Raw genomic sequence first — 18,956 nt, forward strand, 5'->3', positions numbered from 1 at the left:
TCCCCCCTGCTTGTGTTCCTGCTCTCGCTATCTCTCTCTCTGTCAAATAAATAAATAAAATCTTTAAAAAAAAATGCTATTCAAATTCAACAGTCAAAGAATTACACATCTAAGGGCACCAGGTGACTCAGTCGGTTAAGCGTCTGCCTTCGGCTCAGGTCACGATCCCAGGGTCCTGGGATCGAGTCCCGCGTCGGGCTCCCTGCTCGGCAGGGAGTCTGCTTGTCCCTCTGACCCTCCTCCCTCTCATGCTCTCTGTCTCTCATTCTCTCTCTCAAAATAAATAAATAAAAAAAATCTTTAAAAAAAAAAAAAGAAAACAAAAAGACAAGCCACAGGCTAAGATGAGGTATTTTCAAATCGTGTATCTGATAATAAACTTGTATCCAGAATATATAAGGAACCTCTGTAACTCAATAGGAAGAAGACAAAGAACCCAATTAAAAATGAGTGAAGCTCTTGAAAAGACATTTCACCGAGAAGTTACACAAATAGTTAATAAGCGCAAGAAAAAATGCTTGGTATCCTTAGTCATTAGGGGATGCAAATTAAAACCACTGCGGGATCCCATTACATCTGCTAGAACAGCTATAATCCAAAGGACCGTCAGGTGGCAAGGACTCAGAGGGATGGCAACTCTCACACGCTGTCAGTACGAATGTAAAACCAGAAAACACTTGGCAGTTCCTTGAAATGTTAAGCTTACACTTACTTTATAAGCCAGCAATCTCACTCCTACCTCTCTACCCAAGAGAAATGAAAACATATGTCCACCCAAAGACTCGTACCTGAATGTTCATGGCACCGTTATTCATAATAGCCCCAAGCTGGAGACAAGCCGAGTGTCCATCAGTGTCCAGATAAGCAAAATGTGATATACCCACACAGTGGAATATGACCCAATAATAGAAAGGAAAATACTAGTGATACATTAAACAGCACAGACGTAACTCAGAAGCATTATGCTAAATGAAAGAAGCTCAAGACAAAAGTCAACAACATATTGTATAATTTCATGTATAGGAAATTTCTAGAAAGGATAGAGCTTCAGAGATGGTAAGCAGATCAATAATTGTCTGACTCAGGGGCGCCTGGGTGGCTCAGTCGTTAAGCGTCTGCCTTCGGCTCAGGTCATGATCCCAGGGTCCTGGGATCGAGCCCCGCATCGGGCTCCCTGCTCAGCGGGAAGCCTGCTTCTCCCTCTCCCACTCCCCCTGCTTGTGTTCCCTCTCTCTCTGTCAAATAAATAAAATCTTTAAAAAATAATAATAATAATAATTGTCTGACTCTGAAGTTAGGAATGGGTACAAGAAAATCTGGGGGGTGACAGAATTGTTCTAAGACCAGATAACAATGATGGGTGCAGAATGTATAAATTTAATAAAAATCATGAAACCTACACATAACAGTGGTTGAATTTTATGGCATATAAATTATACTTCAATAAAGCCGTTTCCCAAAAAAGAGTGTTCTCTATGTTACCCAGAAGCTCTACACCCAAGAATCTATCCTTACTACACCTTAGCAAAAATGTAAAATGGCTTATGCATTAATCTATGTACTGTAGCATTTTTTATATAAGCAAAAGATGATAACACTCCAAATGCCCATCAGTCGAGGACTGATTAGCTGTGGTATATTCATAAAATGGATATTCGGTACCTGTAAAAAGGCATGAAGCAGATTATGGCATATCCTGTACAACAAATTCCCAAAAATATTGTTAAGTGAGAGAAATAAAGCTGCAAAAGAGTTCGCTAGTAAAGGATTCTAAGAACGGGGGTAGTAATGTATTTTAATATGTGTTTGCATATCCTTTCAATAAAGAGACCATTGCAGTCTAGAGCGGTTTTTAAATTTGCTTCCAAAAGAACCTCTCACTGGTGTCCCCTTTGGCTGGGAACAGCGGTGTGGCCGCGACCGTGTGCAATTCCGTGACAATGACAGCCGCCACCAACAGGGGGAGTCTCCTCCATCTTCTGATAGCCTGGGAGTTAAGAAGACGGGGTTCGGGGCGGAAAGTGGACCTCGGTGCCGTGCTGGCCAATGCTTATCACCTGGCTCTCCAAGAGGAAAATCCTGATTCACAGCGTTTGCCAGTTTCCATGGTGCAAATATCCCATCAGGGCCGATATCAAGCAAATACTGTGATGTCCCTGAACCCAGCGCTGAGGAAAGCTACAAGCAGCTGTCCTGGGTGTCCAGACCAGTTCAGCCCACGGCTGGCAACAAGCTACCATTTCTCACATCTAACTGGCAAATCACAAAGCCTGACGGCACCAAGTGTTTCATAGAAAAAGGCCCTAAAATGTGCCGGGTCTGTAAATGGGTACGACTGCTTTGGAGAGCCGCACGGCATTACCTGTCTGGTAAAGCACACATACAAGCTGCAGTCCCGAAATGTTTGCAGGCTCCCACCGGGAGCTGTGGGAACAGAGCTTTTTGCAACATTGTTGGTCAGAGCAGAAAAGTGGAAACAATTTAAATGTCCATCAGTAGGAAAAAATTATAAATGAGTCATAGAACAGTCATTCAATAGAAGAATGCCATCCAGCTCCCTCACCACTTCTGCCCCGTGACATCCTGGGGAATGGTCAGCCCCAAAGCGGCCTCCCTAGACACCGACCCTGCTGGAGCCTTGATCCTGGATGTCTGGCCCCTAGGACTGAAGAGAGAAATGTCTGTGGCGTCTTGGCTGCCCTGTCTGTCGTATCTTGTTACAGCAGCCAGGATGGGCCAAGACGGACGCAGAGTGCAGAGGTCACACCGCTCTGTAAGCAGACCAGTTAGTCACTAGTACCAGCCCTTGCAACGTTCTCACTCGCGGCCGTGGGGCGCGATGACGATAGCCTCTTGCAAGGCACCGGAATAGGGAGGGTCCACTATGGCCACGGCCATGACCACATCGACACCTGCAGCTGGGTTTGGGCCCAGAGCTGCCTTCTGGCTCTTAACTCAAGATAAGTCAGTTCGCCAAAACCATAAGACACTAAGGCCCAGGATATTCCTCTCATTTATCTGTTAGAGACAGGGACATAACTCCACAAAAATAGAGAAAACAGGGGCGCTTGGGTGGCTCAGTCAGTTAAATATCTGCCCTCCGCTCAGGTCACGATCCCACGATCCTGGGATCGAGTCCCGTGTCAGGCTCTGCTCAGCGGGGAGTCTGCTTCTCCCTCCCCCTCTCACGATCTCTGTCTCTCTCAAATAAATAAATAAAATCTTTTTAAAAAATTGAGAAAACGGGTGCCTGGGTGGCTCAGTCGTTAATCGTCTGCCTTCGGCTCAGGTCATGATCCCAGGGTCCTAGGATCGAGCCCCACATCGGGCTCCCTGCTCCGCGGGAAGCCTGCTTCTCCCTCTCCCACTCCCCCTGCTTGTGTTCCCTCTCTCGCTGTGTCTCTCTCTGTCAAATAAATAAAATCTTAAAAAAAAAAATTGAGAAAACAATAAAGTGGTCCTACGGGAAAGCCCACCAGAGCGCCACTGTGCCCACAGAATGGGAGCAGTGGTGTAGGACAAAGAAAGGACAGTGCAGGGGATGGGCAGGTGTCAAGGCAGGACATACGTCCTGATATAAAAGAGTAAAGTGTGTTTACAGGAACACCCACTTCTTCACAGCAGAGGCGGGGGTGGGGAACAAACTGAAACCTCAGAAAGTATCCTCGGGAATCCAGTGACTGAGTCATTCAGCGAACTGCTCTGTGCTAAACAGGATGACTTCTGTCCCTTCTGTAGCCCATGAGCGCCTGCTCAGGAAGCGTGGATCTCCGTGACCACGGCCAGCAACGTCGGTGCTTCGCCTTGTGCCTGGAGTCCTGTCAGAGCACCATCCGCATTGACGCCCTCAATCCTCCCAACACATGTCCAGGTAGGTGCTCTTGTCACCCCTGCATCACGGATGGGGAAACTGAGGCTCCCCAGGGTTGAATACCTAGATCCCCCAGCTTTTAGGTGGCAGAGCTGGCTGATGAACCCAGGGAGAGTCTGCCTCGCAACCAGCACCGCCTCATGGCGGCAGTAATCCTCAGCCTCCCAACAGAGCAACACACACACACACACACACACACACACCTGGACTTGTCCATACACACCCCTGGACACACACACTCCTGGACACAGATGCACGCCAGGTGACACATGGATCCCAGGAAGCAGAGGCTCCAGAAGCTTTATTAGAGAGGGCTGCGTCCCAAGGGGCTCTCGACTGAGACTGTCCACACCAAGGGTGCCTCATCCTAACAAGCCTATCCAATGGAAGTTTCCAGAATACTCACCCCCACATCCTACCATACTTCCTAAAACATTTCTCGTCAAAATCACAAAAACCTGTCAAGAAAAATAAGCCTATTACTAATCTAAAGGTCCAGAGCCCTACTTCTAACGGGGACAAAAATGCTTCAGAATGGCGTGAAATGCAGCTTACTATCTCACTGGCAGTCAGAGGGAAGTTCTTGTTCACAGGTGTCTTACCAGAAAGGAGAGAAAACAGAGGAAATATTGAAACAGAATTTCAAGTCCCTCTTGAATTCTCTCCGAGTATCGTAGGTACTAAACATCTCACCCTGTCTGTGAGGACTGCGTGGCCTCCGTCTGTCTGACATGTCTGGCTTGTGCCTGTGGTGTCTCTAAGTCTCAGAAGCCCCTGAATTATTAGCTCAGGACACGTGGGAAGCGGCACTGAGGGAAAGTCTGAACCCCCAGCCAGCATCCTGTTCATTGATCTCATGAGACCTACTGAAATGCCAGTGCATTTAGGAAATTAAGACACTAGAGACCTCTTCTAGTTTAGCAGATTTACATAAGTCTAAAGCATGTCTGTTGAGTGAATAAATGAGAGATGAATGAGTGAATGACAAGGTGGACTCACCTTCCAGTCGTCCAGCTCTACGTGGACCATGCCACCAGTCCACAAAGGACAGAGCAATTAAAACACTTGCCCTGTGCAGCACCTGGGTGGCTCAGTCAGTTGGGCGTCCGACTCTTGATCTCAGGTCATGATCTCAGGGTCATGAGATCAAGCCCCGTGGGTGACACACGAGGTGTGGAGCCTACTAAAAACAAAACAAAACAACCACTTGCTCTAAGTTTTCACTTCTGTCACTTAACAAAAACAACAAAACTTCCCATCACTGAGTTTCAGCTGTGGTTTTGATATTTTAACTGTGCAAAACAGGGTCCCAGAAATGTGGATCTTGGGTACATCTCCTAAGGCGTTGATCTGGGAAAAGTGGAAAGGAAATTATTGCTTTTTCGGAGGGAAAACATCCAGGAGTTCTTACACAGTAATTGGGCACCAAGGGTCTCAGCGGGGAGGAGAGGGATCGGAGAAACAAGCCTCAGGTCTGGGGGAAAGGAAATCGGAGGCAGAGAGCAGCCTGCACGTGGACTCTGCCTGTTGGCCTTCTGGACGTGAGCTCCTAACCTTCTGTCCAGGGGCTGGGCCTCGGACAAGCCATCAGAGCTGGATCAACACGGACCAATATCAATCTGTGTATTGGCTAGTGCGTTCCATTCAGTTGCATTAATTTCTCAATAATATTTGGGGCACCTGGGTGGCTTAGTCAGTTAAGTGTCTGCCTTCGGCTCAGGTCATGATCCCGGGGTCCTGGGATCGAGTCCCACATGGGGTTCCCTGCTCAGCGGGGGAGTCTGCTTCTCCCTCTGCCCCTCCCCTCTGCTCTTGCACACTCTCTCTCTAATAAATAAAATCTTCAAAAAATAATAATATTGTCAAAGGCATCTCTTTTCTAGTGATTTCTAGTGATTTCTAGTGATAAGTGATTCTGCCTTTGTATAAACACACACACACAACTCGTTCAAAGGTTAAAATCTGAAGTTGATAGACAAACACCCTCTCCCTTCCGTGTTCAATTCACCCAGAAGGGGCTTCCTTTGAAGGTAGAGAAGTACGGCAGAGAGCTCTGGGTCAGCCTCTCAAATCCCCAGAGATGTCGCCATTAGCAAAGGGAGAGTTAGAGGTTGGAAATAACTGCAGGGGGTTGGCAATTCCTGAGAGAATTCAAGTATGTGCGCATTCCCCAAAGGTGAATTTGAGCTGCCCAGTAAACTGAAGTTCCAGAGCTATCCAGCAAAACAGAAGACTACCCAGAGCTTGTGCTGTGAACAGAAAAGTCTGACTCTAGGGTACACAGCTTAATGGACCACTAGCGTGGACCCCCCTGATGCTCTTCTCCTCCTACCAAGTACGATGATGCCTTCCTGGGAATCTGCACCCGCCAGAAACAAAAGCCTCTTCTTGATGCTCACAAGCTAGAACATCAAGTCCTGGGTTGAATCAGCCTGGGGGCAGGGCTGCCCCAGGTGCTGCAGGCCACAGGTGCTCCTAACAGCAAGCAATAGAGCCCTCAGGTAGACGGGGCCACGTGCTGGGTGGGGTCTGTGACACTACTTCTGGGAAGTCTCAAACCTAAGCCCTTCCTCCCGAGGAGGAGCATTTTTACGATGAAACTAAGCTGCGATCTACAACCATAAGAAGCAAAAAGCGGAGCTCAAACAACACTTCTCTGATGGTAGCCCAGCACAGTTCCAAAAAGAGGCAGAGGTGTTGATTCTTCCAACATTTAGGGGAATTCTCTTCTCAGTGAAAAGGCAGGGGGAAATGTCTTTTTGTTCCTGGGATGGTTAATTTTATGGGTCAACTTGGCTAAGCTGCCGTGCCTAGTTTGTGGTCAACTGGCTGGATGAGGCCCCCCCACATTGTGGAAAGTAAGATGCTTTATTCAAACTACTGATATAAAGGTGAATCACATCTAAAAAATACCTTCACAGCAAGAGTCTGTGTCTTCAAATTCAGAGAGAAAATTCTGGCCTGCCTAGAATTCTATGCTTAAACTATCCATCAAGCAGAATTATATTCAGGCATGCAAGTTCTTAAAAGAAAAAAAAAAAAAACACTTACTCCTATGCATCACTTCTCAGAAAGCTCCAGATACTGTAAGGTGAAGGATGTGTTAACCAACCTTCTTGTGGGAAGCGTTTCGCAACATAGACATACATCGAATTGTCACGTTGTACACCTTTCACTTTCACAACCTTATTTGTAAATTGCATCTCAAGAAAGCTGGGGAGGGGAAAAAAAACAAATAAGGTGCCCTCTACCAAGGCGAAGGAAGAAACCAAGAAAGGGAAAGCCCTGGGATCCACGGACAGGTAAACAAAGGCGAGCCGTGGGGTTCACTGATGTGCCGCGGGCAGCTCCTACAGCATTTCTGATGACCTCCTTGGGGCCAGGTAGTGATTTGGGGCCAAGCGGTGAAGCCAGAGTTGTAAGGCTGCATGACACAGAAAGCAGGATAAGGTGTGTGGAGAAACCCACCTGCTGCTGCTTTCCCAGGTATAATTAATGAGCTCGTCTTATCATCAGGAACCCAGAGTGGCTCCAGGGAGCAGTCAGCTGGGAACCCGCCCCGCGCAGCGCAGACGGACTGCAGAGGCTGCAGGGAGAGCAGTGTCTATGCAGGAGCTCGGCTGGTGCTGCCCCACAAGGAAACAGGCTCTTCCGTCCTCTCTGCTCGGGCAGGCACCCCGTCCAGTCCCATGGGGGTTGTTCTCGGTGAGTCACACAGCAGCATCCCCAAGGAGGGAATGTCCCAGGTCTGGGGGGGAGGGAGGGGCAGGAATCGTTCTGGTCAAGATCGTCTCTGCCTTGCACATTATGTTGCTCAATGTCCCTTGTGTGACAACCACCAAGAAAGTCCTTTTATAGTTTAAAAACCAGAAAAATTACAAATAGGCCAGCTTTATTCCCCATTAAATAATGTGATTCGGGCAATGTGCTCCCCTTATTGCCCAGACCAATACGATTTCCGGTGCCAGATTCAAAATTGAATCAGTCACTTAGTCCTTGAAGGAGCTTATTGTTCCTTTTTGTAGCTTTGATTTATTTTTCTTTTCCCATAATCATATTGGATATGTCTTTTATTCTAAGCGGCCTTAATATCTCTCTGGGAATCTCCACGACCGGCCCCATGAACGCCTCACCATGAACGGCTCTGGGAGCCAGTTAGTAAAATGTACAGGAAAGAGAATCATCAAGGCCTGTCTAGAAAAACAGTTTTAGGAGCCTTATTTAAGGGGGAACAGGTAGAAGGAAGAAAGAAGGATGTTCAGAGAGCATCGTGGCCACAAGCAGCAATGATGTGCTCACTCGTGAGAGATTCGAGAACCAACCAATGAATCGAGGCCATAATAAGAGAAACAGGAAGAAAGAAGGGGAAAATGTGGGAAACACAATGTGCGGTGCATCTGTGTGATTCTAGGAAATAAGAATGTTTGTGGGCGTCTCAGGGAAGTGGGAGCGATTGCAGATAGGAAGCTAATTATAAATATGGATAATGTTTTGATGCAAAGAATGTAGTATTTTCAAACTACGCATATTTTTAGATTTACAACTTGAAAAATATTCTATGGAGTCGGAGGTTTCGGTAAAGCCTTGCAAAAACAGATGACAGGCCTGCTCAAGGTCACTGCCCTTGAATATGGAGAAGGAATGTCTGAATCTGATATTTGATGAAGAATTTTTAGACGTCTTATGCAGGGCATGAGGGGTGAGAGCCGGGATTTGCAGCCCACACTCTCTGTTGCTGCATCAAACAGTAAATCCAAACTGAACAAGGCAGAACCAGGTACCTTATGAACTATCCAGGCTTCCAAATCCCAAATGAAATGCAAAGGGGTTAAATTTCAATGGCAGGGGCGCCTGGGTGGCTCAGTCGTTAGGCGTCTGCCTTCGGCTCAGGTCATGATCCCAGCGTTCTGGGATCGAGCCCCACATCGGGCTTTCTGCTCCGCGGGAAGCCTGCTTCTCCCTCTCCCATTCCCCCTGCTTGTGTTCCCTCTCTCTCTGTGTCTCTCTCTGTCAAATAAATAAATAAAATCTTAAAAAAAAAAATTTCAATGGCAGATAGGGGCCATCCCTAGAGAACCACATTAGGCCTTCCTTAATGAATGATGTTATCATAAAGAATCAAAACTTTTGCTGACTAAATGTCAGTCTGGGAGCACCTGGGCAGCTCAGGTGGTTAAGCATCCGACTCTTGATTTCGGCTCAGGTCATGATCTCAGGGTCATGAGATCGAGCCCCATATCGGGTTCTATGCTGGGGGTGGACCCTGCTTGGGATTCTCTCTGTCTCTCCCCCTCTGCCCCTCTCCCACCAAAAAACAAAGTATTAAAAGGAAAATCAGTCTGATTTAGAAGCAGGTGAGGGAACGAAGGAACTTCTTGCTTCCTAACAACTTTTTAGCTAAAGGAGGGAATGGATAAATATCTCTTCTTACAACATCTGTCCCCCATGCTCCCTCTCATTTCTAGATACATATCCTCTACCATCCCTTCATTCCTACCAGATGGTGTCCCACGTGTGGATGATAGAAATCCTGGATCTCCTGGTGCGGCTGCATTTTTCATATCACACTCAGAGTCATCACTAAGAGTTTAGTGCCTGGGGCACCTGGGTGGCTCGGTGGTTGAGCGTCTGCCTTTGGCTCAGGTCATGATCTCAGGGTCCTGGGATCGAGCCCTGCGTCGGGCTCCCTGCTCAGCGGAGAGCCTGCTTCTCTCCCTCTGCCTGCCGCTCTGCCTACTTGTACTCTCTCTGTCAAATAAATATAAAAATCTTAAAAAAAAAAAAAAAGTGCCTGCCTACTGCACACAGGGCCTCGACACGCACTTCTAGGCACCGGGTGCAATCCAACCTTCCCCTTCCCCCACCCAACTTCACCTGCCAGCTGATGGGGCCTCCAACCACCCAGTCTCCAGCAGGGAGCCTAGAGCTGGCACGTTAGACATTTCTCTGTAAAGATGTGTGTAAGCTCATAAATAGGACAGTGAAGGTTGGAAGACCCCAGTAGGGGACAAAAGTCACCAGCATAATCCTAAATGGAAATAGTTGACCTGCTCTTCCCAACCAGGTACCTATAAGGTACCTGGTTCTGCCTTGTTCAGTTCATAGAACCCCCAGCTGCCTGCCGGACACTGAAAGACAAATGAGTTCAAGTGCTTTTCTCATCCTCGGCAACCAGTGTCATGGCCTTGATGATTCGAGTGGGTCGGATGGTGTCCCCCATGAAGATGCGCCCAAGTCCTCAAGGACCTGTGAATCTGACCTTCCTTGGAAACAGAGTCCATGAGGGTATAATTAAGGACCTTGGGATGAGCTTATCCTGGGTTGTGGGTGGCTCCTGTACCCGTTGATGGGTGTCCTTGTAAGAGGAGGGGAGATTTGAGACATGGGGCTCCACACAGAAGAAGGTCATGTGAAGGTGGGGGTGGGGGCAGAGAGTGTAGTGATGTGGGCATGAGCTAAGGAAAGCCGGAGCCCCCAGAAGCTGGAAGAGGCAGGAAAGGATCCTCGGCTAGAGCCCTCCTAGGGAATATAGCCCTGCTGACACCTTGATTTTGAACCTGTGTGAGAATACATTTCTGTTCTAAGCCACCCTGCTTCTACTTTCAGCACCCGGTAATTTATAAGAGCATCATTGTGACATGCAAAAGCAACATGCAATTAAATTGTTCAAATAATTGGGCAAACAAGACCTACTGATCAGAAAATGAGGGTGGGGCTGCCCAGACTGACCTGGTGGGGCCCTGGCAGGCAGCAGGTCAGATCATCCTTCTCCTGGGTGACAGATGGGTCACCGTAAAGAGAGAGGTCTATTAGGGTGGCCACTGAGTTGTGCACAAAAGTAGGGTTCTGCCAAAGTCAGAGTTCCATACGGAAATGGCAAGAGGAGCCGGAGAGAGTGTTGTCAACAAGTGGAAGGTGACAGCCTGTGTCCCCACCCCTGGCTGCTTCCCCAGTCTGGTCCTGCTGGGCCACCAGCCTCATCTTCTTGGGAGGTTCTCTGGCCTCAGATGCTCAGAGCCATGGGTTTGTTGCAGCCTCAGCCACGGACACTGGTCCACGCCGGCCCCTCGGAGCTCCGTGGGATCCCAGTGTAAAGAGTGACTCCCGCTGCAAGGGTTATGATGAGCCGTCCAGCTCTTCAGCTCTGCCAGCTCTGCGGATGGGTCCACGACAAAATCAGAACTGCTTGCTTCCTCGAGCTGCTTCAGACAAAGCTGGCCGGTTCCACCCACCCCGCACTCGCCCAGAGCATCGCTGGCTCTACGCCACCAGGCTCAACTCCCAGGAAACACTTCCCTCCAACCACAAAGTAACACTCGTCAAAATCTTCTGTATTCAAGGAGTCAAATGAGCGTTGGTGATGTGGCCGTTCACTCAGCGAATGTGTTCTTGGAGCCTCCTGGGGGCTCTGCTGGGCACCACAAGGGGCTCACAGAGAATTCGAGAACTGGAACAGCAGAAGGATGTGGCTCAACCTCAAACTCCAGAGATAAAAGCACAGAATTTTTTGGATTTTGAATATTAATATAATTCATTCAGTTACTCACTGAACTATGTATCGAGGGTCAGGCATGCTATTCAAAGCTGAGTCTATAGCGTGTAAGAAAACAAGCAATTTTCTGCCCTCCCCCAACACACTCAGAACCAGCAGGTGAATTAATAGTAATAAGAATTACAAGAAGAACAGCAAAGCTCACAGCTGCTGGTCTGGGCATCGAACACCCCCGTCCCATCACGCCCACACCAAGACGGGTCGGGTTATCACTCCCGATTCACCAATAAAGAAACCGAAGCACAAAAAATTTCAGCATCTGTGACTCCCAGAAGCGTTTTTAGTCGGCCAGTGGTTCATTTTTTTTTTAACATTTGGCACCATGTGGGGGATGTTACGACTTCTGATTACTCTCTTTCTTCTTGGACATTTCGTGGTCAGATCTGCCATTTCCTAGGGGGAAAGTTCATGAGACGTTGAAAGTTAAACACAGGCCATGAGAGAAGACTCAGGCATTCCCTCTCGGGCCGCTGATAATAAATGAACAATTTTTTTTTTAATCAGAAATCTTGCCAAGGTCACAGAACTCGTAAGTGGCAGAGCTGAGCCTCGACTCCATTCAGTATGCTCCACAGCTTGTCCTCTTGACCATGACATTTGCTAAATTAATCACATAAAGTCGGTTTGCCATGGCCAGAAGTCTGGCTCACCGCAATTAGCAAGGATAGATTTAAAGGTGCTGGGTTCCCTCCCTGCACCTGGCTCGGAGATTGAGCCGTAATGCAGGTTGATACGGTTTTTGAATTATTAATGAATGCCCTTTGTTTCTTTTTTCTTATTGGGGTGAAATCCACACCACGTAAAATGAACTTTTCTAGACTGTACAGTTCGGTGGCATTTGGTACATTCACAGTGGGGTCTAGCCATCACCTCCACCTGATTCCATGCCCATGCTTTTACCATGCCCAATACTTCCCTCGACCCTGCTGATAGTGCTTTGATAAACGAATGGCAGAGCAGAAATGCAGAAAGAGAGCGAGCCATAACTACGCTCTGAACATGGCCCCCAAAATTCGTATGTTGAAATCCTAACCGCCAAAGGTAATGGTGTCAGGAGGTGGGGCCTTTGGGAGGTGCCTCGGTCGTGAAGGTGGCGCTTCTTACAAAATGGGATTCACGAATGGGGTTTGTGTTCTCATAAAGGAGGCCCCACAGAGCTCCCTGCGCCCTCCACCCTGTGAGGACACAGCAAGACCGCTGCCATCTATGAGCCAGGAAGGCCTTCACCAGAACACAACCGTGCTGGCGGCTAGACGTTGGACTTCCAGCCTGCAGGATGGTGAGAATTAAATGTCTGTTGTTTATAAGCTCCCCTCCCCCCCAGTCTGTACCAGGATAGCCTCAACAGACTGAGTGTCAAAAGTCTATCCCCAGGGGCGCCTAGGTGGCTCAGATGGTCGGGCGTCTGCCTTCGGCTCAGGTCATGATCTCAGGGTCCTGGGATCAAGCCCCGCATCAGGTTCCTGGCTTAGCGGGGAGTCTGCTTTTCCCTCTCCCTCTCCCTCTGCCTCTCCCCCTGCTCGTGCTCTCTCTCTCTCTCTGTCTCAAATGAATAAAAAAAATCTTAAAAAAAAAAAGTCTATGCCCAGAGGCCTAGAATGTTCTCTCCTATGTAGATGAGATTGGAGAAGCAAGATGAATAGGATAAGAAGGCATCCCACCTGTGAGACCAAAAAGGCTTCCCGGCTGGGGGGAGAGGGAGAGAGGAAGAGGGCATGAAGGGTGAGGAACAGAACCTGGAGGAACCTCGCGGACCAGAAAATGTCCATGACGGCCAGCTGCTGGGAGCTGCGTGGAGGCCGAGGCCATGCCCAAGGCCACCAGTCTGTCCTGGGCAGAAGGCTTCTGAGGGACAGGTCACTAGTTGTCCTTCCTTTGGAAAGCAGTAACACTCTGCCGCCTTGCCCCCACCCCCGTTTGTAAAAACCTTTTGCCGAGGCATCACCTACGTGTGGAAGTGCACGGATGATAAGCATAAAGCTCGGTGTCTTTTCATAACCCGAATACAGCCACATACTCAGATTAAGGAGGAGAACATGACCAGAGCCCCAAAATCCCCCTGGGCCCCCTTCTAGTCAACTGTCCCCCTCTCTCTCGACTCCAACAGCACAGATGAGTTGGGGCTGGTGTTGTCCTTTGTATACAAGCAATCACACAGGATGGATCGTCCCGCCTGCCTCCATTCACTGAACGTTACATTTGTGAGATGAGTCCGCTTGTGGCGGTGATTCCTTCATTTTCACGGCCCTGTAGCCTTCCGAGGTGGGACCGTGCACAACGCATTCACCCGTCACCCCACCAGCAGGCAGGCAGTTTCGGGCTTGGGGCCGCCATGCATTTCACTGGAGCGTATGCCTCAGCTGGGATTTCCTGGGCCAGAGGACATAAACAGGTTCAGCTTGAGTAGCTACTGCCCCACAGTTTTCTAAAGGAAGTCTACTGAAATTCACAGGGAAACGCAGAGGGCCGGGAAGGGACAGGGCAATGCTGGAGAAGGGGAGAGAAAATCAGGAGGAGCAAGTTGGAGGGTAAGACTCTACTATGGGACTTATTATAAAGCCACAGTAACCAAGATGATGTGGAAATCACTCAGGTGGACAAGCAGAGGTTGAGAAGCCTCTCAGAGGAAAAGCAAAAGCCTTAAGCTGGGAATTTTCATCTCACTAGGAAATGAAAATGTCTGCAACATTAAAAAATATTTGAAAGGGTATCCAAGGACTCTCATGAAGGTGGCTGGATGGAGGGGCACCTGAATGCCCAGCTGTGGTGTGTGGCACAGCAGCCCCCCCCCCGCCGCCCCCATGCAAGGGGAGGAATGGGGCTGGAACCCAGCCAGCACTAGGCTTGCTGAACTGGGCCCCCCGGGACTGGGTCTGCCCCAGGTGTCTTTCCCCCAACATTTTATCATGAAATGTTTCAAACGAGTAGCAAAGTTGAAGGAATTTTACAGTGAACACCCATCTAGCCAACACCTGGATTCCACCATGAACACTCAACTATACTTACTTTATCAGGTATCTATCCATCACTTTACCCAACCACCCTTACTTTTTTTTTTATGCATTCCAAAGAAATTGCAAACATCAATACACTTTTTCCTAAATACATTGGCATGTGTATCATTATCTAGAGTCCAAGTCTGTTTACTGTCCTTTATGTAAAATTTGCATACAATGACATGCACAGATTTTAAATGCATGTTCATTGAGTTTGGACAAAAGCATACCCTGTGTAACCCAACCCCCATCAATATGTAGAACATTGATATTTTTAAATGAACGTGAAGTTACCTGTGGTTCTGGGTAGAAGATTCTAAAAGCTTGAGCTGCCAGGAGTCCCTGATCAGGGAGGGCTTCATCTCTGGAAACTGTGACCTCAGGATAATTATTATGTTTGAAATATATATATATTTCTAAGATTTTATTTATTAGAGAACATGCACAAGCAGGGGGAGGGACAGAGGGAGAGAGAGAACCTCAAGCAGATTCCCCACTGAGAGCAAAGCCCGATAGGGGGCTTGATATCATGACCTGAGCCAAAACCAAGAGTTGGATGCTCAACTGACCCGAGCCAGCCAGGCGCTATTTTGACTTAAATCTTAATTTGCCAAGCAGAGCCCAAGTCTGATTCTGGGTTTCCCACAGGACCAATGTGGATCCTGCTTAGTGTCCAGTGAACATTTAGATAAGCAGAGGAGGTCATGGGAAAGGGAAATAAAGTGAGGATGGGCCCCTCTCCTCATAGGAGAAACATACTTTCTAGAAGACCTCTTTTAAAAAAGCCAAGGATGTGACATGGTCTGGGTAAAGAAGGGTCCCTTCTCCCTGGAAAACGTTCCCGCAAACTGCTCCATGGTAAAAGCTCAGGCTCTGAGGGCAGACCTCCTGGATTCAGATCCTGGCTCCCCCCAGAACCCGCTGGGAGCCAGGCCAGTCACCTCTGGGCCCAAAGTCCCGTGTCCCCCCCCCCCCCCAACGGCTTATAATAGTGTTGACTCCGTGGAGGTGTTTGTGTCTGTTTTTGTTGATGGTGCAATCATTTACGGAGGTGAGATTCACATCACCTAAAGTGAACCACTGTCAGGTGAACCATTCAGGGGCATCTAGTGCTTTCCCAGGGTTGGGCCCCCACCTCCGGCGTGTGATGGGTCGGGACCGCGGGGGCCCTGCAGACACAGGAGCGGCGCTCCTCAGCAGGACCTGCTCAAACTGCGTCACGGCAAGGGTAACTTCCACGGCCTCGTCTGGGCCAGCTTTCCCTCCATCTGACAGATGGGCCGGTCGTCAGGTTCCAAGAAGCAGGAGCAGGGACTTCATGTGCACATGGAGGGGTGGAGCATTCCAGAACCTTGACGCTGAGGAAGCGGCAGGGGCCCTGACCAGAAACAGCCGCGTCCCCAGCAGGAGGGCCTCCGTCCGCAGAGCAGCCTCCGGCCTTGTCTCGGGCTGGACTTCCACTTCATTTCTCCTCTCCATGTACACTGCTTTTCAGATCAATTTCCTTATGTTTGTAGTTAATTTGGAGCTTAATTAGCTTGAGTTTTAGAGGGTGTGCAACCACTCCAAAGGCTCTCTCGGGACAAAACCACATAAGGCTCAACCTAACCAAACCAAGTCATTCACAGCGGCTGCCCACACAGGCTTCCTTGCCCAGGGAAGGCAGCGGGCAAGTGAGGCTTCACATGGCAGGGCAAGAGGCCGGGGGCACCCCAGAAGGCCCCGTCCCCTCAAAACCTGAGAGCTACAAGGGTGTTGTTCTGTGCATGGATTCGGTGAGTCTGGAGTAGGGCAGGGCACAGCAGGGACAGAAGGATCTGGGGCTCCGCGGTGTGGGGTCCTCGACTGGAGGCCAGGGGCTGGAATCCCCTGAGGCGGGTCTTGGCTCGTGCATCTGGTGGTTGGTCCATTGGCTCAGACCTCACCAGGCCGCCAGGGCACCCATACTCAGCATCCCTGTGTGGTCTCTGTGCGGCTGCTTGGGCCTGCTCACAGCATGGCATGGAGGCGCATCCGAGAGCAAGTGTCATGCAAGAACAAGGCAGAAGTGCACCATACGTTTACAACCTTGCTTCAGAAGCCACATAGCATCCCTTCTGCCAGACTGTGTTGCCTGAGGCTGTCTCGAAGGGCTGCTCAGTTTCAGAAAGTGAGGGGGACCTTGATGAAGGGAGGCAAGACTCTAGAAGAACACGCGGGACTTGAGATATCACTGTGGCCATCTTTGGACTCAGCCACCCCAGCGTCCACTGAAGGGACACCTTGCCCCACCTCAGCAGGCCCAAGGCAGGTGCCCTGTCTCTCAGCAGAGCTGCACCCCAGCGAGGAGCCTGGCAGTGGTTCCAGAAAGCCCAGCCTACATCAGTCTGTGCCCTGAAGGAGGAGCTAACTCTTGAAGTGGCACTGAGATGTGGAGGTGTGTCTGTTGCAGCAGCTAGCCGTGCTTATGCTGAGCAACAAAACCATCAACCCAAAGAAGACGGAAACTCGAAGCTGCGAAGATATACGCACGCCTGTGTTTATCACAGCACTATCTGCATTAGCCATGTATCCACTGACAGATGAATGGATACAGAAGATGTGGTGTATACGCACAATGGAATATTCTTCAGCCATAAAAACAAGAGTGAGATCTTGCCATTGGCAACAACATGGATGGAGCCAGAAGGATAATGCTAAGGGAAATAAGTCAGAGGCAGACAAAGACCATATGATCTCACTCATACGTGGAATTTAAGAAACAAAACAAACGAACAAAGAAAGAGACAAAAAACAGACTCTTAAATGCAGAGGGCAAACTGGCTGTTGCCAGCACGTGGGGAGATGGGCGAAGCAGATAAAGGAGATTAAAAGTACACTTACTGCGATGAGCACCGGGTAATGCATAGAATTGTGGAATCACTATATTGTACACCTGAAACTAATATAACACTGCATGTTAACTATACTTCAATAAAAAAATAAATAAAAATAAAACCATCTAAAAATGGAAGCCACACCTGCCTTTCTCACCAAGTTCTAGAAAAAGGACACAGCCCTCAAGATTCATCATCCAAGATACTCCTTCAATGCTCATCGGAACCAACGTGTTCTTGGCTCAGTTTCTCCATTTACAAGGCACTTTCGCTGTCTTCTCCCTTAATTGGGGTAACCAAACCCAACCGAGACCTGCCAATTTCACCTCCCAAAGACCTCCAGTCCACCGCCTTCCCTCTACCTCCTCACCGTGTGTGAGCCCGGGCTGTACTCCTCCTCTCCCTCCTGGCCCTCTGCACTGGGCTCTGCGCGCACATCCTGCTCCCAGTCCATCCTTCTGGCCACCCTCTTACAACCGTCCATGGCTTCTGCTTTTCTTAAGACCAAGCCCCAAATCCTAACCATGCCTACCGGGCCCCACCTGCTCTGAGCAGTGCCACACTCTCCAGCTTTCCCCGGCCTCCCCATCCCTATGCTCCAGTCCCCACACAGGCTCCTTGGTGACACATGCTCATGAGCCACGTGTGGCCATCGGCCCCTGGAATGGACATCCTTGCCCCCACATTGCTCTCTCTGTTTCTTCTTCACTCCGTGGGCAGCTCTTCATCAGGGTCACACTCTATTCTGCTTGTCCCCCTGAAGTGGATTTTAATCTGTGTATGTGTTCCTATTTTTAGTACACATTATTCTTCTAAGCCACCTAAAACTGTGCATGGACCGAATATCAGCTTTCTTCCTTTGAATGGCTGAGTGTGGCTTATGGCTGGACAGCAGGATCATGCCTTTTTAATCATCTATTATAGAATCTGAGGTCTTCAGTTCTGTCTCTCATAAACTCACAGAGAACATCTTATTCTGTTATATTTTATTTATTAGCAGCTAAATACTTTCGTCAAAAGAAATGTCCCTGTGGATACAATCAGAGACCCCCCCCCAATAAAAAGTCAGAGGCAGTCAGAGCTGCTATGATTGAAGTGGGCAAGGACAGGAAACACTCCCACCTGCCCCCTTCACTCTCCGCCCTGTGCTTGGGGGGCCCCCAGGGCACCCCAGCTCCAAGGAACAAGGTTTGAGAACCAATGATGCAAGTCATGACAACACATAAAGCTTCTTTATGAATTCCAGCATCATTTGCATATAAAATGTGTATTAAAGTCTGGAGAGAGTGCTTAGGCTCTTCAAAGTTATTAAAAGATCATTTTAGAAGTGAAAATCGCCTAAGAGATAACTTCAGAGAATTTTAATTTGTCTGTGAGTTAAAGGCAGCTGAGGTATAGTGAAATAGAATGTTGGTTAAAGTCAGAGAACCTGGCGAGGAATTCTAACTCCAGGTACAGAAAACGCATAGCTTCACGAAGCTTCTGTTAGCCATGTTTCCTGCAAAACGGCAGGAAGATTTCCTTACCAGTTGCCTTGATAGCTAAACGAGACAGAAACTGGGAACACGCCCAAGGTTAGAAAGAATACACAAGAAACTTCCCCTTAAAAAAATAATTGGACAGGGGCGCCTGGGTGGCTCAGTGGGTTAAGCGTCTGCCTTTGGCTCAGGTCATGATCCCGG

General features: G+C 48.8%; 1 long non-coding RNA gene across 1 annotated transcript in view; it reads left to right on the forward strand.

Annotated features, from left to right (window-relative positions):
* Positions 1 to 3,570: 3,570 nt before the first annotated feature.
* LOC145721483 (uncharacterized) overlaps positions 3,571 to 18,956 on the forward strand; it is a 21,075-nt gene continuing 5,689 nt past the window's right edge. The window contains exons 1-2 of the long non-coding RNA XR_014145177.1: positions 3,571 to 3,871; positions 12,567 to 12,702. This is a non-coding gene — a long non-coding RNA (uncharacterized LOC145721483). The remainder of the gene's footprint in view (positions 3,872 to 12,566; positions 12,703 to 18,956) is intronic.

This window comes from Leptonychotes weddellii, chromosome 5 (assembly GCF_054177405.1).
Source record: "Leptonychotes weddellii isolate Sample4059 chromosome 5, ASM5417740v2, whole genome shotgun sequence".
NCBI lineage: Eukaryota > Metazoa > Chordata > Mammalia > Carnivora > Phocidae > Leptonychotes > Leptonychotes weddellii.